The sequence below is a fragment of the Vigna angularis genome, chromosome 5, assembly GCF_016808095.1.
Source record: "Vigna angularis cultivar LongXiaoDou No.4 chromosome 5, ASM1680809v1, whole genome shotgun sequence".
Classification (NCBI taxonomy): Eukaryota; Viridiplantae; Streptophyta; class Magnoliopsida; order Fabales; family Fabaceae; genus Vigna; species Vigna angularis.
The window spans coordinates 19,160,439-19,180,355 of record NC_068974.1 but is presented as its reverse complement, the minus strand read 5'-3'; the positions used below and the strand labels follow the sequence as shown (position 1 = coordinate 19,180,355).

Genomic DNA, 19,917 nt, shown 5'->3' with positions numbered 1-19,917 from the left:
CTTCGTCATCTTCGGCAACTTCGTCCACTTCGCCTACTTCATCCACTTCGTCCACTTCGTCAACTTCGTTCACGTCCTCCACTTCGTCCACTTCCTCCACTTCGTCAACTTCCTCCACTTCCTCCACTTCGTTTACTTCATCCACTTCGTCAACTTCGTCCACTTCGTCCACTTCGTCACCTTCGTTCACTCTGTCCACTTCGTCCACTTCGCCCATGATGACAAATTCATGAACATCAAAAAACGGTGCCAAAAACTTTTTGAACCCTCGGCAAGTGTGACCGAATCGTATCAAGTAATAAACTCGGTAAGACCAAGTATCGTTCTCCCAAAGGACTCACGGCCTAGTTAGTTATATGATTTGTTGATTATTTAAGACTTGTGAACAATTAATTGTAGGCTTTAAATGCAAAAGACAATAATTAAACATGTATGCATGAATTTGATCAATGGAAAAGAGGAAATCAAACACTTTAATGAATTAGATGGATGAGTATGTTGTTGGGGTAATCAATTTTATCTTATGCACTCTCATATACTTTAGGAATTCATCATTCTTTTCATCAATGTTAATGCCATTCTCTAAATCACCTTGCAAGAAGGCCTATCCTTAATTACGAGTTCATACAATTTCTAGCATCCCTAATAATTAATTCTGAAGTGCAGAAGCTTAACGGCCACCAACCCTCATATTCCTATGTTTAGGCGATATTGTATTGGGAGAAATTCCCCGGATCTAGATTTCCCTGTACGTTCCCATATCGACAAAATCAATAATCATGGCATTGAATGAGTTAAACAATGCAAGATTTAAGCAAGGACGAAAAGCCCTAACTAATGATGAAAGAAAGCATGTATCTTAAAATAAGATGTTAAAACATAAATTCCATATATGAGAGTTTCACAAGACTACATTGATTCCCCATCAACAATACAAGAAGAGTTTAGTTCACCATATTCATGGTGAAACGAGATGAACAATAATGAAATAGTGAAAGATAGAAAAACCATAGAAAGAGAAGAGGAGAGCCGTCACCATCTCCCAATCTACCCCCAAGGGGTGAAAAGTGTGTTTGTGCTTCCTCCTAGCCAAAGATACAAACCCTAGGAAGTCCTAAAGCTTATATACTATTCGTAATATTACAGAAAAGTGGGCCTAAGCCCAAAATACCACCTCTCAGCGGTAAACTGCCGCTCAGCGGTACTAGCGCAAAGTCAATTTTTCCCCTCAGTGGCCTTTTCACCCCTCAGCGGAGCCAACGGGTGTTCTTGAGTGCCGCTCAACGGTAAACTGCCGCTGAGCGGTACTTGCGGCTTCTCCTTTTGCACTTTTTGAGTTCTTTTATGATTCCATCTCTATCCTTCTTCACTTCTTTCACCAAATTCACCTTAAAACCTGCATAAAACACTGAAATCAAGCATAAAGCTTTCCAGCTCTCTTATTTCCAAAAATATGAACAAAAGCATGATTCCAAGCTAGTTTCTAAGTGTTAAAGGTTGCTTTTAGTATCAATTTTAAGCATGAAAATAACAGTTTTTCAACGGTTATCACAACCCCAAACTTAGAACTTTGCTTGTCCTCAAGCAAACAAGATGTAACTCAATCTTCTACCAATCAATACAGTGGTTTACTCCATTCAAAAATCCTCTTTTCAAGATAAGTAAATACTTCAATTAAGCTCATGACAAAGAATTCAATCAAGACATATTTTTCATGAATGATCAATCAACTAAGCATGGATGTTCATGTGCTCATGGAATATTTCCTTACTAAGTAAAGTGTTTCACTCAAATACAAGTGTATAAGAGGTAATCACTCATTCGCTCTACTATCACAATGTCACATGAATTGACTTTGCCTTTCATTTAACCACAATCAAATAAATTCACAAGCATGCATCCTCACAAGGACTTTTCAATGCCTTTTAATGTGGCTGGGTTAACAAGAAAATTGGTTTTTCTAGATCACAAAACCCTTGAGTTAAGAGAATCATATAAACACAATCATTCTTACTTTTCCCCAACTTTCTTTTGCATTGAGCTTTGCTTTTTCTTTTCTTTTCTTTCTCTTTTTCTTTCTCTTTTCACATACTTAATTCTTAGCTCTTAGCTTAATGCTTTCAATTTCCCTTTCTATTTTCCAACAACCCCAAACTTGAACATTTGTCAATACCACAAAATATTTTCTACTTAACTCAAGGTAAAGCTTTTCAATAAGGGTTTTCAAATCATGTTCAAGGCTAGGGGTTCAAAGGATAGAACACATAGTGTTATCTTTTAGTGGCTCATTTCATGAAATTGGCTAATACAAGGGTTACCAACAAATGGCCTTGATCATATGATGCAAACAAGCTAGTAATTCAATCATAGAAAACCTGGGCAAAGTCATTCATGCTTTCAAAGTAATAGCACTCAATCACAAAATCTCTGGAGCTCAAAACCTCACATATACGCTCATTCACATTTGACATACACATCCTGCTTAATATCACAATCACAATCACAACATCATGCATTTATTCACAAAGCTTGTGAATCACCTGTATAAGCATATAATGTGTGATGAATCAATATTTTGTTCACTTCACTTAGTTTAATGTGCTACAATTAATCAGGAAATTCTACTTAAATGTCTAATATTTTCCCATTTTTCCTAATTATGCTTATTTTGACTATAAATTCTTATTTTAATTAATTTGAATTATCTATGACTAATTATTTGCATTTTTAATTATAGGAAAATTATTGGGGATTAAATTTTGTTAGGAAGTAATTAATTAGGAGCATCTCACGGCCCATGAGCAGCACAGGGGTGTATCAAGTAAAATTGCTTCATAGTCCAGCTTCAGCATACATCCAAGGCCAGCAGCAAGGCTTGGATTCACGGGGAATAGGTCCTGGAAGCTGAAAAAGAGCAAGTCATTGACCCATATATTTGGGACATGGAGGGCCTGCCACGCGGAGAATGGGAAGCAGCTAGAGGGGTGCGTGGAGAGAATGGAAGGTGCACACGGAAGGCACACGGCCCGGGAGTAAGCACACGCCCACGACGAACGGTCCAGCAAGCTTGGGAGCTGCAAAATGAAGAGAACGCACGACCTGGTTTGGCTTCACGCGGATAGCAGCGTCCAGCTGGGGCAACAACGGACGTCCACGCGCGGTCCAACACAAGACCATGCGTCCAGGAAATGGAAAAGGGAGCCCGCGGATGAGGGGATTCACGCGTCCAGCAGCTTGGGAGACAGCGCACGTCCGCACACATCCAGCATGAGCGTCCAGCAGTGTCCAGCGTAGCCCACATCTTCATTCACGCATCCAGCACGAGCGTCCATACAACGCACGTCCAGCAGCAGTGTTCACCATGATATTGGGAGGAGCACACACGGAAGCAACACTAGGAAAGCAACATCTTGGAGTGTGGGCACCACGGTTGGTTCAAAGGAATTTGGCAACATCAGTAGAGGAAGCTACAGCAGTTTGGAGGAGCCACCCAAGGGGGTCTCTCTTGGTTTGCATTCCAGCAGCCACACGCAAAGAAGAAGCAAGCAAAGAGGTGCTCACGGTCCAGCAAGCAAGAGCTGAAGCAGCTTCATGCAGTACGGTGGCAAGGAGAATGAAGGTGCAGTGGTCCAGAAGCAAATAGGAGAGAGGAAGCCCACACACTCAAAGAAGGAAATTATTTGTTTATTTGGCAATGGGAATGTTTTTTTGTCTTCTTCCTTTTAAAATGAAGCACGTAGAAAGTGGGGTGCAACCTTCCCTTAATTGGATAAAAGTGGAGAACCCCCTCATTCATTATTGTACACGGACAGTGTGGGCTGGAACGGAGATGGAAGGATACGGTTGAACAACAGTGCACGTTAGGTTCCTATTTTCATTTCTTTGTTGTAATGAATTTTAATGCAATGAACAATTTGATTTAATTTTGTGTTACTGAATTTTCAATGCTATTTCACTGTTCCGTTTACTGATGTGATTTAAATTCTGCTGCGATTTAATTTCTGTTGTTTGTCTGTAATTTAATTTTCACTGTTGTTTGCACTGTGTAGTTGATGATTTCATTCTTTATCACTCGCTGTAATTTGATTCTAAATATTTTCCTGCCGTAATGTTGGTTCTGTTTTCATATTTAAAATTTGTTGCTCTCTATTTTTACTGTTTCCTGTATTTTCGTTTTCTGTATTTTCATTTTTTGTTCCAGATCTGTTTTTGCTGTTTCATGTTGCTGTAGTTTTCGTTTTTACTGTACCAATTTCGTTTTACTGTTTTAAGTTTCGTTTTACTGTTTTGAATTTTATTTCAACGCTTTTTAATTTTACCGCAACCAAAAAAAAAAATCACAAAACCCCCCTACGTATTTTGACCTGAGACTCGAACCACATTTGGTCCTTGAGAGACGACCTAGGAGTCACTTCCTAGCTTATACTTCATTCTTTTATGCACAACTTTCTGTTATGTGCCTTTTTGTATGCGTGTCGTATGTGTTTTGTCTTGTGTTGTGATGTTCTGTTTTCTGTGTGCGTTTTGCATGTATAAATGTGTTGTGTTTTATTTGTTTCGTAATTTTTAGTATTTTTATTTTTCCATGTCTACTTATTCTGGTTTTGTGAATAGTGCTTATTCTGCCAATACTTATGATTCTCCTTCTGCATGGTACTCTAATTATTCTGCTGATTTCTATAAGGAGAACAATATTGCGCATCCTCTGGTGAGGGGCGTACATGATGATGTTGCCCAGTCTTTGTCAGATTTTGAAAGCAAGTTGGAAGGAAAGATTGACTCTCTTGCGAAGTTGGTGACACAGTTCACTACCAACCAAAGATCTGCATCTCCATCTGCATCTGTTGCACGACTATGTGCTATTTGTCCTTCCAATGACCACTATACAGATGCATGTCCTTCTTTGCAACACCATGCTGCCTTTGATGCACCTCAGGCTTATGCTACAAACATCTACAACAACAGGCAACAAAAACAGCAGCAACAACAACAGATGCAATTTTATGATGCTCCTGCTCAAATAGCTCCTCAGCCTTCTACTTCTAAACCTACATTGAAGGAGTTATTAGAGCAGATGACCATGCAAAATCTTCTGTTCAAGCAAGAAATAATGGAGTTTCAGCAGGAAACAGAAGCTGTCATTCAGAGTTTGAATGATCAGATAGGGCAGACAGCTACTCAGCTCAATCAGGAACAACCTCATGATTTAGAGGAATCACCATTTCAGACTGTTCAGATTCTTGATGATGATAGTGTCGTCCACAAAGGAGATGAGGAACAGAGTTATGAGCTTACCACTGAGCAACCTACTTTCCTACCTTCAGATGTCCATACTATTGCACCTGAGGAGTTTCAGCAGGAAACAGAAGCTGTCATTCAGAGTTTGAATGATCAGATAGGGCAGACAGCTACTCATCTCAATCAGGAACAACCTCATGATTTAGAGGAATCACCATTTCAGACTGTTCAGATTCTTGATGATGATAGTGTCGTCCACATAGGAGATGGGGAACAGAGTTATGAGCTTACCACTGAGCAACCTTGATGAGTCGTTATTTCTTGAATTATATTTAGTTTATTGCACTTAAATAAACCAGGGAATTGTGTTTAATTGTTTGTTATTTCCTCGTTTTCCGAATTCCGCTTAATTTGGTCAGAAATTTGTAATTGTGCTAATTTGGATTTTCTGAGCTGATTAAGTGCATTTTTGAAATGCAGGAAAATTTCGGAAATACATTTTGGGACATCGGGAAGAATGCCAAATAAATTCAAGACTCTCCACACAGACATTTTAGAATTAATTAAATTGTAATTCAGTAGTTTAGAATTTCTGTATCAACTCTTATATTTTGGGTCAATTTTTGGTAAATTAGAGTAGACCCAAAAATTAGTGACTTGGACCTAGGGTTTTTGTATGTGTGGACCCTACCCTAAAAAGGGACACACGGCCCTTAGAAAAGTAGCCGCCACCCACTCTCTCGGTTTTTGGGAGTTTTGAGGTTTCTGTTTTGAAATGGCCCCGGGGAACTAAAAACACTGTTTGGAATGAAGATAAATTTTATTTTTCGCTTTGTCTTGTGCACGTTGTTAAAAAAATTTATTCACATTCATGTTGGTTTCCTCTTGAACGCTGATTTCATTAAGAAATGTTAACGCTGGTCTCATCTTGATAAGCAAGCTGGAGAAGCGGTGCACAGGGACTCTCGGTTTTACCTTTCTTTTCTTTCTTTAGAGGCACTTTGTCACTACCTAAAAGTGGACGTGGAGAAGAGGGAACGGTGATGAAATTTGGAAGCATCCAGCTGCACTGAAAAGTGATGAGAGCCTTAGAGGATGCAGTGCTAGATGGAGAATATTAGAAGCTTTCTTTCTTTTCCTTTGAATGCTGAAACGGTGATGAAGTTCGTGTGATGTGGTGCACGGCTGGAAGGAGTTTGTCTTTTGCTGGAAATATTTTATTGGAGAAAATGAGAAATGAAGTAGATTAGGTGGGAGAGGTGCGTTGGTGTGCACACGGAGAGGAAGTGTTGATTGGAAGAAGGGGAATGGTGTCCGCATGTTGTGCTGGAACGTGTTGAAGTTTGATGCACGGCTGGAAGCATGGAGCGATGCTAAATGAAGAGGTAATGGGAGTATGGTGTGCACGGTTAGGTGGTGGAAGATTGATGTGCCACAGCTGCAACCGAGAGGGAGAGAATGCTCCAGGATGGTGTCCTTATTTTATTTAGAGAAATGGAACGGGGGCTGGAATGGGATGCTGCAAGCGGTGATTAAATTGGAAGGAGAGCACTTATTTTTGGCTTAGGGAATTGTGGGAAGCGAGTCCAGCTGCCACCTGGGAAAGAAGAAAGAATTCATTTTACAAGAAGGGAGCACGTGGAGTTGGAGAATGATTCACGGTTGGAAGAAAAGAGAATTGGTTTTTTTGCTTGAGATTGAAGAAGTGATTAGATGTGGTAGGTGTACGGTGGTAAGCTTGAGAAAGGGAATTTTTATTCAATTGCTTTGAAGTAGAAGGGTGCACGGAAGTGGATCCCCTCTTTCTTAGCATACATCCCAATTGAAGCGTGATTGACTTTTGGTGCATTCCAATTACCAACTTCCGCAAATTTTTATTTCTTTTTGCTTAATTATGTGCGTATGAGTTGGCGCCTACTTGCGTTTATGGAATTGTCAGTTTGATACCTTTCGGTTTGTTGCATGTTTAATTTGTTCTAAGCAATTTTCATTTTAATGTTTTTAGTCATATTAGGTTGTGTATGATTTTAAAGTTTAGATTTAGTCTAATTGCATTCACAAACTTTTCACAAACCCCCCCCTACGTGTTTAGATCTGAGACTGAACCCAAATTGGTCCTTGAGAGACGACCTAGGAGTCACTTCCTAGTCTGTACTGCATTCTTTTATGCAATCAACTTTTGTGGGAGGTGCGACCCTCTCATCAAAATGGCGCCGCTGCGGGGGATCAACGGTTCGGTTTTAGGTCTTTTGTGTTGATAATGTGTTGTTTGTGTGTCGTGTTTTGTCTTGTATGTTTGAGTGTGTGTGATTTGTTTGCTTAGGTTGTTTTGTGTGTTCAAAATTTTTGTGATATCGTTTCATGATTTTAGGGTGTTGTGACTTAGTGCATGACTAGGGGAAATCCTGGGCCTATACCACCCTTTGATCCTGAGATTGATAGAACTTTTCATAGGTTAGCTAGACATTCTAGAAATTTATCTTTAGAGTCTGTTTTTGAGTCTGTTCCATTGGATACTGTGCATCCCACTGCTGAGTACTTTGTGCATACTGCATCTACTGCATCTGTTGCATCTGCACGTGATTCTGATTCTGATTCTGTTGTTTTTCGCACTGAGAACAATATGGCACAACCTCCACCTCGCGAGATGACTTTTAGGGAGATGGCTGCACCTGATTTCGATATCGAAAGCTTGTGCATCCACTATCCTGATGAGGACGTTCCATTTGTTCTCAAGACTGGACTGATCCATTTGTTGCCCAAGTTTCATGGTCTTGCAAGTGAGAGTCCTCATAAGCATTTGAAGGAATTCCACATTGTCTGTTCTAGTATGAAACCACATGATGTTCCTGAAGAGCACATCTTCTTGAAGGCATTTCCTCATTCATTGGAAAATGTTGCTAAGGATTGGTTGTATGGTTTGGCGCCTAGATCCGTCACTAGTTGGGATGATCTGAAGAGGTTGTTCTTAGATAAATTTTTTCCAGCAGCCCGGACTACAGCTATCAGAAAAGACATAACTGGGATTAGGCAGCTTGGTGGAGAGAACTTATATGAGTATTGGGAGAGATTCAAGACACTTTGTGCTAGTTATCCCCACCATCAGATACCTGAGCATCTCCTTGTCCAGTATTTCTATGAGGGTTTGAACAACATGGACCGTGGTATGATTGATGCTGCCAGTGGTGGAGCTCTTGGAGACACTACACCTGCTGAGGCCAGGCAATTGATTGAGAAAATGGCTTCCAACTCCCAGTAGTTTAGCACCAGGAATGATGCCATTGTGGTGAGGGGCGTACATGATGTTGTTGCCCAGTCTTTATCAGCTGTTGAAAGCAAGTTGGAAGCAAAGATTGACTCTCTTACGAAGATGGTGACACAGTTGACTACCAACGAGAGATCTGCAGCTCCATCTGCATCTGTTGCACGACTATGTGCTATTTGTCCTTCTAGTGACCATTATACAGATGCTTGTCCTTCTTTGCAGCACTCTGCTGCCTCTGATGCGCCTCAGGCTTATGCTACGAACATCTACAACAACAGGCAGCAACAACAGCAAAATCATGACTTATCCAGCAACAGGTACAACCCAGGGTGGAGGAATCACCCTAATCTGAGATGGAACAATGCGCCACAACATCAACAGCAGGCACCACCTTTCCAGAATACTGGAGCACCTAACAGATATGTGCCTCCACCTATGCAACAACACCAGAGGCAACAACAACAGCAGCAACAAGAGGCACCTGCCCAACCAGTTGCCCAACCTTCCACTTCGTCTGAACCTTCATTGGAAGAGTTAGTGAGACAGATGACTATGCAAAACCTACAGTTTCAACAGGAGACTAGAGCTTCCATACAGAGTCTCACTAACCAAATGGGTCAGATGGCTACTCAGATAAATCAGGCGCAGTCTCAGAATTCGGATAAGTTACCATCCCAGGCTGTGCAGAACCCAAGGAATGTGAGTGTCATAACCCTCAGATCAGGGAAGCAGATTGTTGTGCCTTCAGAGCCCGCTTCTACACCTACACCCGTGCCTGCCACTTGTCCTAGAAAGAACGACCATGACGGTCCAAGCAGGGCATTTGAGGTGGGTGAATCTTCTTCTCCAGCCGGTGGTTCTTCTTCAGGTGGATCTTCTCCCTCTTCCACCACCACCGCTGCCGCACCTTCTCCATTGGTTGACCGACCTATCCCTCTACCATTCCCTTCACGGGCACTTCCTAGCAAAAAGATGGAAGAGGTGGATAGGGAAATTCTAGAGACCTTCAGGAAAGTAGAGGTGAACATACCTTACTCGATGCCATCAAGCAGATACCGAAGTATGCCAAAGTCTTGAAGGAGCTGTGCACACACAAGAGGAGGATGAAGGGAAATGAGAGGATTAGCATGGGAAGGAATGTATCTGCGCTTATTGGTAAGTCGGTCCCGCACATCCCTGAAAAGTGCAAGGACCCAGGTATATTTTGCATTCCTTGTGTGATTGGAAACAATAAATTTGAAAATGCCATGCTTGATTTGGGTGCTTCTGTTAATGTCATGCCTTTGTCTATATATGCATCTTTGTCTCTTGGTCCTTTGCAAACCACGGGTGTGGTCATTCAGTTGGCCAATAGGAGTGTTACCCACCCAGCAGGTTTCATAGAGGATGTCTTGGTTAGGGTTGGTGAATTGATTTTTCCTGCTGACTTTTATGTTTTGGAAATGGAGGAGGGATTCTCCCATGGATCCGCTCCCATTATCTTAGGCAGGCCATTCTTGAAAACTGCCCGAACTAAGATTGATGTGTATGCTGGAACTTTGTCTATGGAATTTGCTGATATTGTTGTTCATTTTAATATCCTTGATGCAATGAAATTTCCAGCTGAGGACCATTCTCTGTTTAGGATCGATGCATTGGATGACATTATTGATAAATATGTTGTTGATGATTTTGATTCTATGCATAAGAAAGAGCATTCTTTTCTATCTTCTCTACATACATGCATTGAATCTGAATTTGAGAATGATGTTGATTTTGAAGAGAATTTTGATATCCATGATGTTGATGATGTTTTTGATATGGATGATGTTGATAATGTAATTGTCATGGATATGGATTTGGAGCTTGATGAGATAGGTGTTCTGCCTTTACCTGTGAATTCTTTGGAGTCAGAATGCACAAACCACTTTGTAGGAAGTACAAATGAATCTGACTTGCAGGCACCTACTCTTGAGTTGAAACAACTCCCAGATAACCTCAAGTACGTGTACTTGGAGGATGATGAGAAGAGTAGAGAGCCTTCGTAAGGGAAAGAAGCTGGACACTGTCCAACAGAGAGCAAGGGGCCGTGAGCTGTACACGGACAGTGTGGGCTGGAACGGAGATGGAAGGATACGGTTGAACAACAGTGCACGTTAGGTTCCTATTTTCTTTTCTTTGTTGTAATGAATTTTAATGCAATGAACAGTTTGATTTAATTTTGTGTTACTGAATTTTCAATGCTATTTCACTGTTTCGTTTACTGATGTGATTTAAATTCTGCTGCGATTTAATTTCTGTTGTTTGTCTGTAATTTAATTTTCACTGTTGTTTGCACTGTGTAGTTGATGATTTCATTCTTTATCACTCGCTGTAATTTGATTCTAAATATTTTCCTGCCGTAATGTTGGTTCTGTTTTCATATTTAAAATTTGTTGTTCTCTGTTTTTACTGTTTCCTGTATTTTCGTTTTCTGTATTTTCATTTTCTGTTCCAGATCTGTTTTTGCTGTTTCATGTTGCTGTAGTTTTCGTTTTTATTGTACCAATTTCGTTTTACTGTTTTAAGTTTCGTTTTACTGTTTTGAATTTTATTTCAACGCTTTTTAATTTTACCGCAACCAAAAAAAAAATCACAAAACCCCCCTACGTATTTTGACCTGAGACTCGAACCACATTTGGTCCTTGAGAGACGACCTAGGAGTCACTTCCTAGCTTATACTTCATTCTTTTATGCACAACTTTTGTGGGAGGTGCGACCCTCTCATCAATGTGCACATCTCAACATCAATCAATATCAAAGTATCATCAAGCATTACTTATCAAACAACAATCATAAGCAAACCATCATAACAGACAAAGTTTCCAATTGAGTACATCAAACCCTATTCTAAAAACAAAAGTGAATGATAAAACAAATCCTGCTCTAGTGTTTTGAAAAACTCAGCCCCAACAATGATGCTCTCTCCCAACCCCAAACTTAGATGAAAAACTAGTGAGAAAGTGAGTGGAAGGGAGATTTTCTTAAAGAAGAATGAAGGGAAAAATGTAGAGAACCTTTGGAAAAGTTTTTAGGAGTGTGTATGTAGAGAAGAATCTGAAAATAGAGGCCAAAGCGTGACTTAGGGTATAAAAATACCCTAATGGGCTCTGGTTCCGCTAAGGGGAAATCCTAAGCCCAACCTGCGATACCACCGCTCAGCGGCACTTTCGTGATGTGCTTTTCTTCTTCCTAGCTTGACCTAGGCGCCTTCTACTCATACCCCTCACTTGCTCCCTACAATTAAGGTCTCAGATCACTCAAACATTCAGTCCCTATCATGCAACTAAAGCAGAATCAAAACAAACAATACAGATAAAATCAATCAACTGGGTTGCCTCCCAGGTAGCGCTTGTTTAACGTCACGAGCCTGACCCAAAATCCTCCAGCACCCTTCAGTATATGCAAATCTTTCTTATCAACACCCATCAGTAGGTCTATACAAACATAGTATCCTTCAGTAGATACTCTTTCGCCTAACATCCATCAGTAGATGTAAACCCTGTAACAAACTTATAACAAAAATACCCAAAAGTTCAAAATTACATCACCAAACCAAAAATTAAAAGTTCTTAAATCACTAGGTTGCCTCCCAGCAAGTGCTCTTTTAACGTCACTAGCTTGACCCAATAAAGCTCATGTTCCATCTTCTTTTTTCTTCTTTCTACTGAACTTCTTCAGAAATTTAATAAAACCAGGAACCTGTTGCAATGTCTCAATCATAGGAACTTTAATCTCCAATTTCTTGAAGATTTCCATTAAGCACTGTTATTTTTATGCCTAAAATTGATACCAAAAGCAACCTTTAACACTTAGAAACTAGCTTGGAATCATGCTTTTGTTCATATTTTTGGATATAAGAGAGCTGTACATGTTTATGTTTGATTTCAGTGTTTTATGCAGGTTTTAAGGTGAATTTAGTGAAAGAAGTGAAGAAGGATAGAGATGGAATCAGAAAAGACATAAACATTGATTTAGAGAGTGGCATTAACATTGATGAAAAGAATGATGAATTCATAAAAGTACATGAGAGTGGATAAGATGAAATTGATTTCCCCAACAACATACTCATCCATATAATTCATTCCGTGTTTGTTTTCCTCTTTTGCATTGATCAAACTCATGCCTACATATTTAATTATTGTCTTTTGCATTTGAAACCACAAGGATTTGTTCACAAGTCTTGAATAATCAACAAATCATATAACTAACTAGGCCGTGAGTCCTTTGGGAGAACGATACTTGGTCTTACCGAGTTTATTACTTGATACGATTCGGTTACACTTGCTGAGGGTTTAACAAGTTTTTGGCGCCGTTTTTCGGTGTTCATAAATTTGTCATCACTCCACGTCCTCCACTTCCTCCACTTCGTCCACTTCCCCCACTTCGTCTACTTCCTCAATTTTGTCAACTTTGTCCACCTCGTGCACTTCGTCCACTTCGCCAACTTCGTCCACTTGCCCCACTTTCTCCACTTCCTCCACTTCCTCTACTTCGTCTACTTCGTCCACTTCGTCCATTTCCTCCACTTCCTCCACTTTGCCCACTACTTCCACTTCGTGCACTACGTCTACTTCGTTCACTTTGCCCACTTCGTCCACTTCGTCAAATTCCTCAACTTCGTCCACTTCCTCAATTTCCTCCACATCCTCCACTTCCTCCACTTCATCCACTTCCTCCACTTCCTCCACTTCGTACACTTCTCCTCTTCATCAACTTCCTCCCTTCCTCCCCTTCCTCCACTTCCTCCACTCCCTCCACTTCCTCCACTTCGTCAAGTTCGTCTACTTCATCAACATCGTCAACTTCGTCCACTTTATCCATTTCGTCAACTTCGTCCACTTCCTCCACTTCGTCAACATAGTTTACTTCGTCCACTTCGTCAACTTCGTCCACTCTGTCCACTTCGTCCACATCGTCCACTTCGTCCACGTCGTCCACTTTGTCCACTTCGACAACTTCGTGCACTTCCTCCGTTTCGTCAACTTCTTCCACTTCGTCCACTTTGTCAACTTCGTCAACGTCTTTCACTTCGTTAGCTTCTTCCACTTCGTCTTCCACTTCGTTCACTTCGTCAACTTTGTGTACTTCATCGAATTCGACCACTTCCTCCACTTTGTAAGTTCGTCCACTTCGTCCGCTTCGTCCACTTCGTTAACTTCGTTAACTTCGTCAACTTCGTCCGGTTCGTCCTGTTCGTGCACCTCCTCCACTTCGTCCACTTCGTTAACTTCGTCAATTTCGTCAACTTTGTCCACCTCGTCCACCTAGTCCACTTCGTCTACTTCGTCATCTTCAACAACTTCGTCCACTTCGCCTACTTCATCCACTTTGTCAACGTCGTCCACTTCGTCAACTTCGTCCACTTCGTCAACTTCGTCCACTTCCTCCACTTCGTCAACTTCGTCCACTTCGTCAACTTCGTCCACTTCCTCCACTTCGTCAACTTCGTCCACTTCGTCGACTTCGTTTACTTCATCCACTTTGTCCACTTCGTCGACTTCGTCCACTTCGTCAACTTCGTCCACTATGTCCACTTCGTCCACTTTGTTCGCTTCGTCAACTTCGTCCACTTCCTTCCTTTCGTACACTTCCTCCACTTCCTCCACTTACTCCACTTCATCCACTTCCTCCACTTCCTCCAATTCCTCCACTTCGTCAACTTCGTCCACTTTGTCAATATCGTCAACTTCATCCACTTCCTCCATTTCGTCAACTTTGTCCATTTCCTCCACTTCGTCCACTTCCTTCACTTCGTCCACTTCGTCCACTTCCTCCAATTCCTCCACTCCCTGCACTTCGTCTACTTCGACAATTTCGTCAACTTTGTCCACCTCGTCTACCTAGTCCACTTCATCTACTTCGTCATCTTCGGCAACTTCGGCAACTTCGTCCACTTCGTCTACTATATCCACTTCGTCCGCTTCGTCAACTTCGTTCACTTCCTCCACTTCCTCCACTTCGTCCACTTCTTCCACTTCGTCAACTTCGTCCACTTCCTCCACTTTTTCCACTTCGTTTACTTCATCCACTTTGTCCACTTCATCAACTTCGTTCACTTCGTCCACTCTGTCCACTTCGTCCATTTCCTCCACTTCGTCAACTTCGTCCACTACCTCCACTTCCTCCACTTCCTCCACTTCGTCAAATTCGTCAACTTTGTCAACCTCGTCCACCTAGTCCACTTCGTCCACTTCGTCCACTTCGTCACCTTCGTCAACTTCGTCCACTTCGTCAACTTCGTCCACTTCGTCAACTTCGTCCACTTCCTTTACTTCATCCACTTTGTCCACTTCCTCCACTTCGTCAACTTCGTCCACTTCCTCCACTTCGTCAACTTCGTCCACTTCCTCCACTTCGTCCACCTCGTTTACTTCATCCACTTTGTCCACTTCGTCAACTTCGTCCACTCTGTCCACTTTGTCCACATCGTCAACTTCGTCCACCTCGCCCACTTCCTCCACTTATTCCACTTCCTCCACTTCCTCAACTTCCTCCACTTCCTCCACTTCCTCCACTTCCTTCACTTCCTCCACTTCCTGCACTTCCTCCACTTCCTCTAGTCCCTCCACTTCCTCCACTTCGTCAATTTCGTCAACTTTGTCCACCTCGTCCACTTCGTGCACTTCTTCCACTTTGTCAACTTCGCAAACTTTGTCCACTTGGTCCACTTCCTCCACTTTCTCCACTTCCTCCACTTCCTCCACTTCCTCCACTTCGTCCATTTCCTCCACTTCCTCCACTTCGTACACTTCCTCCACTTTGTTCACTTCGTCTACTGCTTCAACTTCATGCACCACGTCTACTTCGTCCACTCTGCCCACTTCGTCCACTTCGTCAAGTTCCTCAACTTCGTCCACTTCCTCCACATCCTCCACTTCCTCCGCTTCCTCCACTTCCTCCACTTCCTCCACTTCCTCCACTTCCTCTACTTCGTACACTTCATACACTTCGTCCACTTCCTCAACTTCCTCCCCTTCCTTCCCTTCCCCCACTTCCTCCACTTCCTTCACTTCCTCCACTTCCTCCACTTCGTCAAGTTCGTCCACTTCGTCAAGATCGGCAGCTTCGTCCACTTCGTCAACTTCGTCCACTTCGTCCACTTCGTCAACTTCGTCCACTCTGTCCACTTTGTCCACTTCATCAACTTCGTCCACTTCCATCACTTCGTACACTTCCTCCACTTCCTCCACTTACTCCACTTCCTCCACTTCCACCACTTCCTCCAGTTCCTCCACTTCGTCAACTTCGTCCACTTCGTCAATATCGTCAACTTCGTCCACTTCCTCCATTTCGTCAACTTTGTCCATTTCCTTAACTTCGTCCACTTCGTTTACTTCGTCCACTTCCTTCACTTCGTCCACTTCCTCAACTACCTTCAGTTGCTCCACTTCCTCCACTTCCTGCACTTCCTCCACTTCGTCCACTTGGTCAATTTCGTCAATTTTGTCCATCTCGTCTACCTAGTCCTCTTCGTCTACTTCGTCATCTTCGGCAACTTCGTCCACTTCCTCTACTTCGTCCACTTCGTCCACTTCTTCCACTTCGTCAAATTCGTCCACTTCCTCCACTTCGTCCACTTCGTTTACTTCATCCACTTCGTCAACTTCGTTCACTTCGTCCACTTCGTCCACTCTGTCCACTTCGTCAACTTCGTCCACTCTGTCCACTTCGTCAACTTCGTCCACTCTGTCCACTCTGTCCACTTCATCCACTTCCTCCACTTCCTCAACTTCGTCCACTTCGTCCTTCACTTCCACTTCCTCATCTTCCTCCACTTCGTCCACTTCCTCCACTTCGTCCACTTCCTCCACTTCGTCAATTTCGTCAACTTTGTCAACCTCGTCCACCTAGTCCACTTCGTCCATTTCGTCACCTTCAGCAACTTTGTCCACTTCATCAACTTCGTCTACTTCGTCAACTTCGTCCACTTCCTTTACTTCGTGCACTTCGTTTACTTCATCCACTTTGTCAACTTCCTCCACTTCGTCAACTTCGTCCACTCTGTCCACTTCGTCCACATCGTCAATTTCGTCCACTTCGTCCACCTCGCCCATTTCCTCCACTTCCTTCACTTCCTCCACTTCCTGCACTTCCTCCACTTCCTACACTTCCTCCACTTCCTCCACTTCCTCCACTTCCTCCAGTCCCTCCACTCCCTCCATTTCCTCATTTTCATCAATTTCGTCAACTTTGTCCACCTCCTCCACTTCGTCCACTTCGTCATCTTCGCCAACTTCGTCCACTTCCTCCACTTTCTCCACTTCCTCCACTTCCTCGACTTCGACCACTTCGTCCATTTCCTCCACCTCGTCCACTTCCTCCACTTTGTCCACTTCGTCTACTGCTTCCACTTCATGCACTACGTCTACTTCGTCCACTTTGCCCACTTCATCAACTTCGTCCACTTCGTCAAGTTCCTCAACTTCGTCCACTTCCTCCACATCCTCCACTTCCTTCACTTCCTCCACTTCCTCCACTTCGTCAAGTTCGTCCACTTCGTCTACATCGTCAACTTCGTCCACTTTGTCCATTTCGTCAACTTCGTCCACTTCCTCCACTTCTCCAACATCGTTTACTTCATGCACTTCGTCAACTTCGTCCACTCTGTCCACTTCGTCCACATCGTTCAATTCGTCCACTTTGTCCACTTCGTCAACTTCGTCCACTTCGTCCACTCCCTCCATTTCGTCAACTTCTTCCACTTCGTCCACTTTGTCAACTTCGTCCACTTCTTCTTCCACTTCGTCCACTTCGTCAACTTTGTCTACTTCGTCGTCTTCGACCACGTCCTCCACTTCTTCCATTCGTCCACTTTGTCAACTTCATCAACTTCTTCCAGTTCTTCTTGAGCGTCCACTTCGTCCACTTCCTCCAGTTCGTCCACTTCCTCCACTACTTCCACTTCCTCCACTTCCTGCACTTCCTCCACTTCCTCCACTTGGTCCACTTGCTCCACTTCATCCACTTCCTCCACTACTTCAACTTCCTCCACTTCGTCAACTTCTTCCACTTCGTCCACTTCGTCAGTGACGATAAATTTATGAACACCGAAAACGGCGCCACAAACTTGTTTAACAATCGGCAAGTGTGACCAAATCGTATCAAGTAATAAAACTAGGTAAGACCAAGTATCGTTTTCCCAAAGGACTCACGGCCTAGTTAGTTATCTGATTTGTTGATTATTTAAGACTTGTGAACGATTGATTGTAGGTTTTTTAATGCAAAAGACAGTAATTAAACATGTATGCATGAATGTGATCAATGACAAAAAGAGTAAAACAAACACGTAATGAATGATATTGATGAGTATGTTGTTGGGGTTATCAATTTCATCTTATCCACTCTCATATACTTTAGGAATTCATCAATCTTTTCATCAATGTTAATGCCACTCTCTAAATTACCTTGTCAAAAAGGCCTATCCTTAATTACGAGTTCATACAATTCCTAGGATTCCAAGTAATTAGTTCTGAAGTGCAGGAGCTTAAAAGCAACCAATATGCTATTGGGAGAAATTCCCCGGATCTAGACTTCCCCGTACGTTCCCATATTGACAAAATCAATGATCATGGCAATGAATGAGTTAAACAAAGAAAGCATTAAGCAAAGAGGAAAAACCCTAACTAATGATGAAAGAAAGCATGTATCTTAAAATAAGATGTTAAAACAAATTCCATATATGAGAGTTTCACAAGACTACATTGATTCCCCAACAACAATACAAGGTTTAGTTCACCATATTCATGGTGAAACTAGAGGAATAATAATGAAAGAATGAAAGATAAAACCCTAGAAAGGTGAAAAGGGAGCCTGAGCATCCAAGATCTTCCTTCCAAGGGGTGGAAAAGAGAGTGTTTGCTTTGTCCCAGCCAAAGATACAAACCCTAGGAACACCTAAAGCTTATATACTGTTCGTAATAATACAGAAACTTAGGCCCAAGCCCAAAATAGTTTCCTCCCATCAGCGGCCTTTGCACCCCTCAGCGGAGCCAACGTGGGTTTCTGAGTGCCGCTCAGCGGTAAACTGCCGCTGAGCGGTGGTTGCGGCTTCTCCTTTTGGACTTTTTAATGTCTTTTCTGATTGAGGAGTTCACAGGAGGTCCGCTGATAACAGTTGAGAAACTGTTATTTTCATGCTTAAAATTGACACTAAAAGCAACCTTTACACTTAGAAACTAGCTTGAAATCATGCTGTTACCAATATTTTCATAAATAAGAGAGCTGGACAGGTTTATGCTTGATTTCAGTGTTTTTGTGCAGGTTTTAAGGTGAATTTGGTGAAAGAAGTGAAGAAGGAGAGAGATGAAATCAGATAAGACATCAAAAAGTGCAAAAAGAGAAGCCGCAACTGCCGCTCAGCGGCAGTTTACCGCTGAGCGGCACTCAGGCAGTCACGCTGGCTCCGCTGAGGGGTGAAATGGCCGCTGAGGGGAGAAAACAAAGTCACGCACTCATCGCTGAGCGGTATTTTACTGCTGAGCGGCACTTTAATGGGCTTGGACTTGACTTTTTGTAATTTACGAATGATATATAAGCTTTAGGGTTTCCTAGGGTTAGGCATCTTTGGCAGAAACGAGGCAAACACTCTCTCTTCCACCCCTTTGAAGGAGGATCTTGGATGCTCAGGCTACCTCTTCACCTTTTTAGGGTTTATTCATTCATTCTTTCATTGTAATTCATCTAGGTTCACCATGAATATGGTGAACTAAACCTTGTATGTTTGTTGGGGAATCAATGTAATCTTATGAAGCTCTCATATATGGAATCTGTTTGTTACATCTTTTAATTAAGATTTATGCTTTCTTTCATCATTAGTTAGGGTTTTTCCTCTTTGCTTAATGCTTGCATTGTTTAACTCATTCGATGCATGATTATTGGTTTTGTCGATACGGGAACGTACGGGGAAGTCTAGATCCGGGGAATTTCTCCCAATATGATATTGGTTGTCGTTAAGCTCCTGCACTTATGAACTGATCATTAGGAATGCTAGGAATTGTATGAACTCGTGATTGGGGAGAAGCCTTCTAGAAAGGTACTTTAGAGAGTGGCATTAACAATGATGATTTGAATGTTGAATTCCTAAAATATATGAGAGTGGATAAGATGAAATTGACCCCCAACAACATATTCATTAATATATTCCATTGAAAGTGTGTGTCTTTTGTTTTAGCCATTGATCAAAACTTCATGCATACATGTTTATTTTCTGTCTTGCATATTAAACTCCAAATATTTCGTCTTTAAGTCTTAGCTAATCAAGAAATCACATAACTAAACTAGGTCGTGAGTCCTTTGGGAAGAACGATACTTGGTCTTACCAAGTTTATTACTTGAACGATTCGGTCATACTTGCCGATTGAAAAACAAGTTTGTGACATCATATTTTGGTGCTC

The 19,917-nt window shown here is 42.1% G+C and overlaps 1 pseudogene; it reads left to right on the top strand.

Moving 5' to 3' along the window:
* The first annotated feature begins 7,627 nt into the window (after positions 1-7,627).
* Positions 7,628-10,626, top strand: LOC128196667 (uncharacterized; annotated as a pseudogene).
* Positions 10,627-19,917: the final 9,291 nt, after the last annotated feature.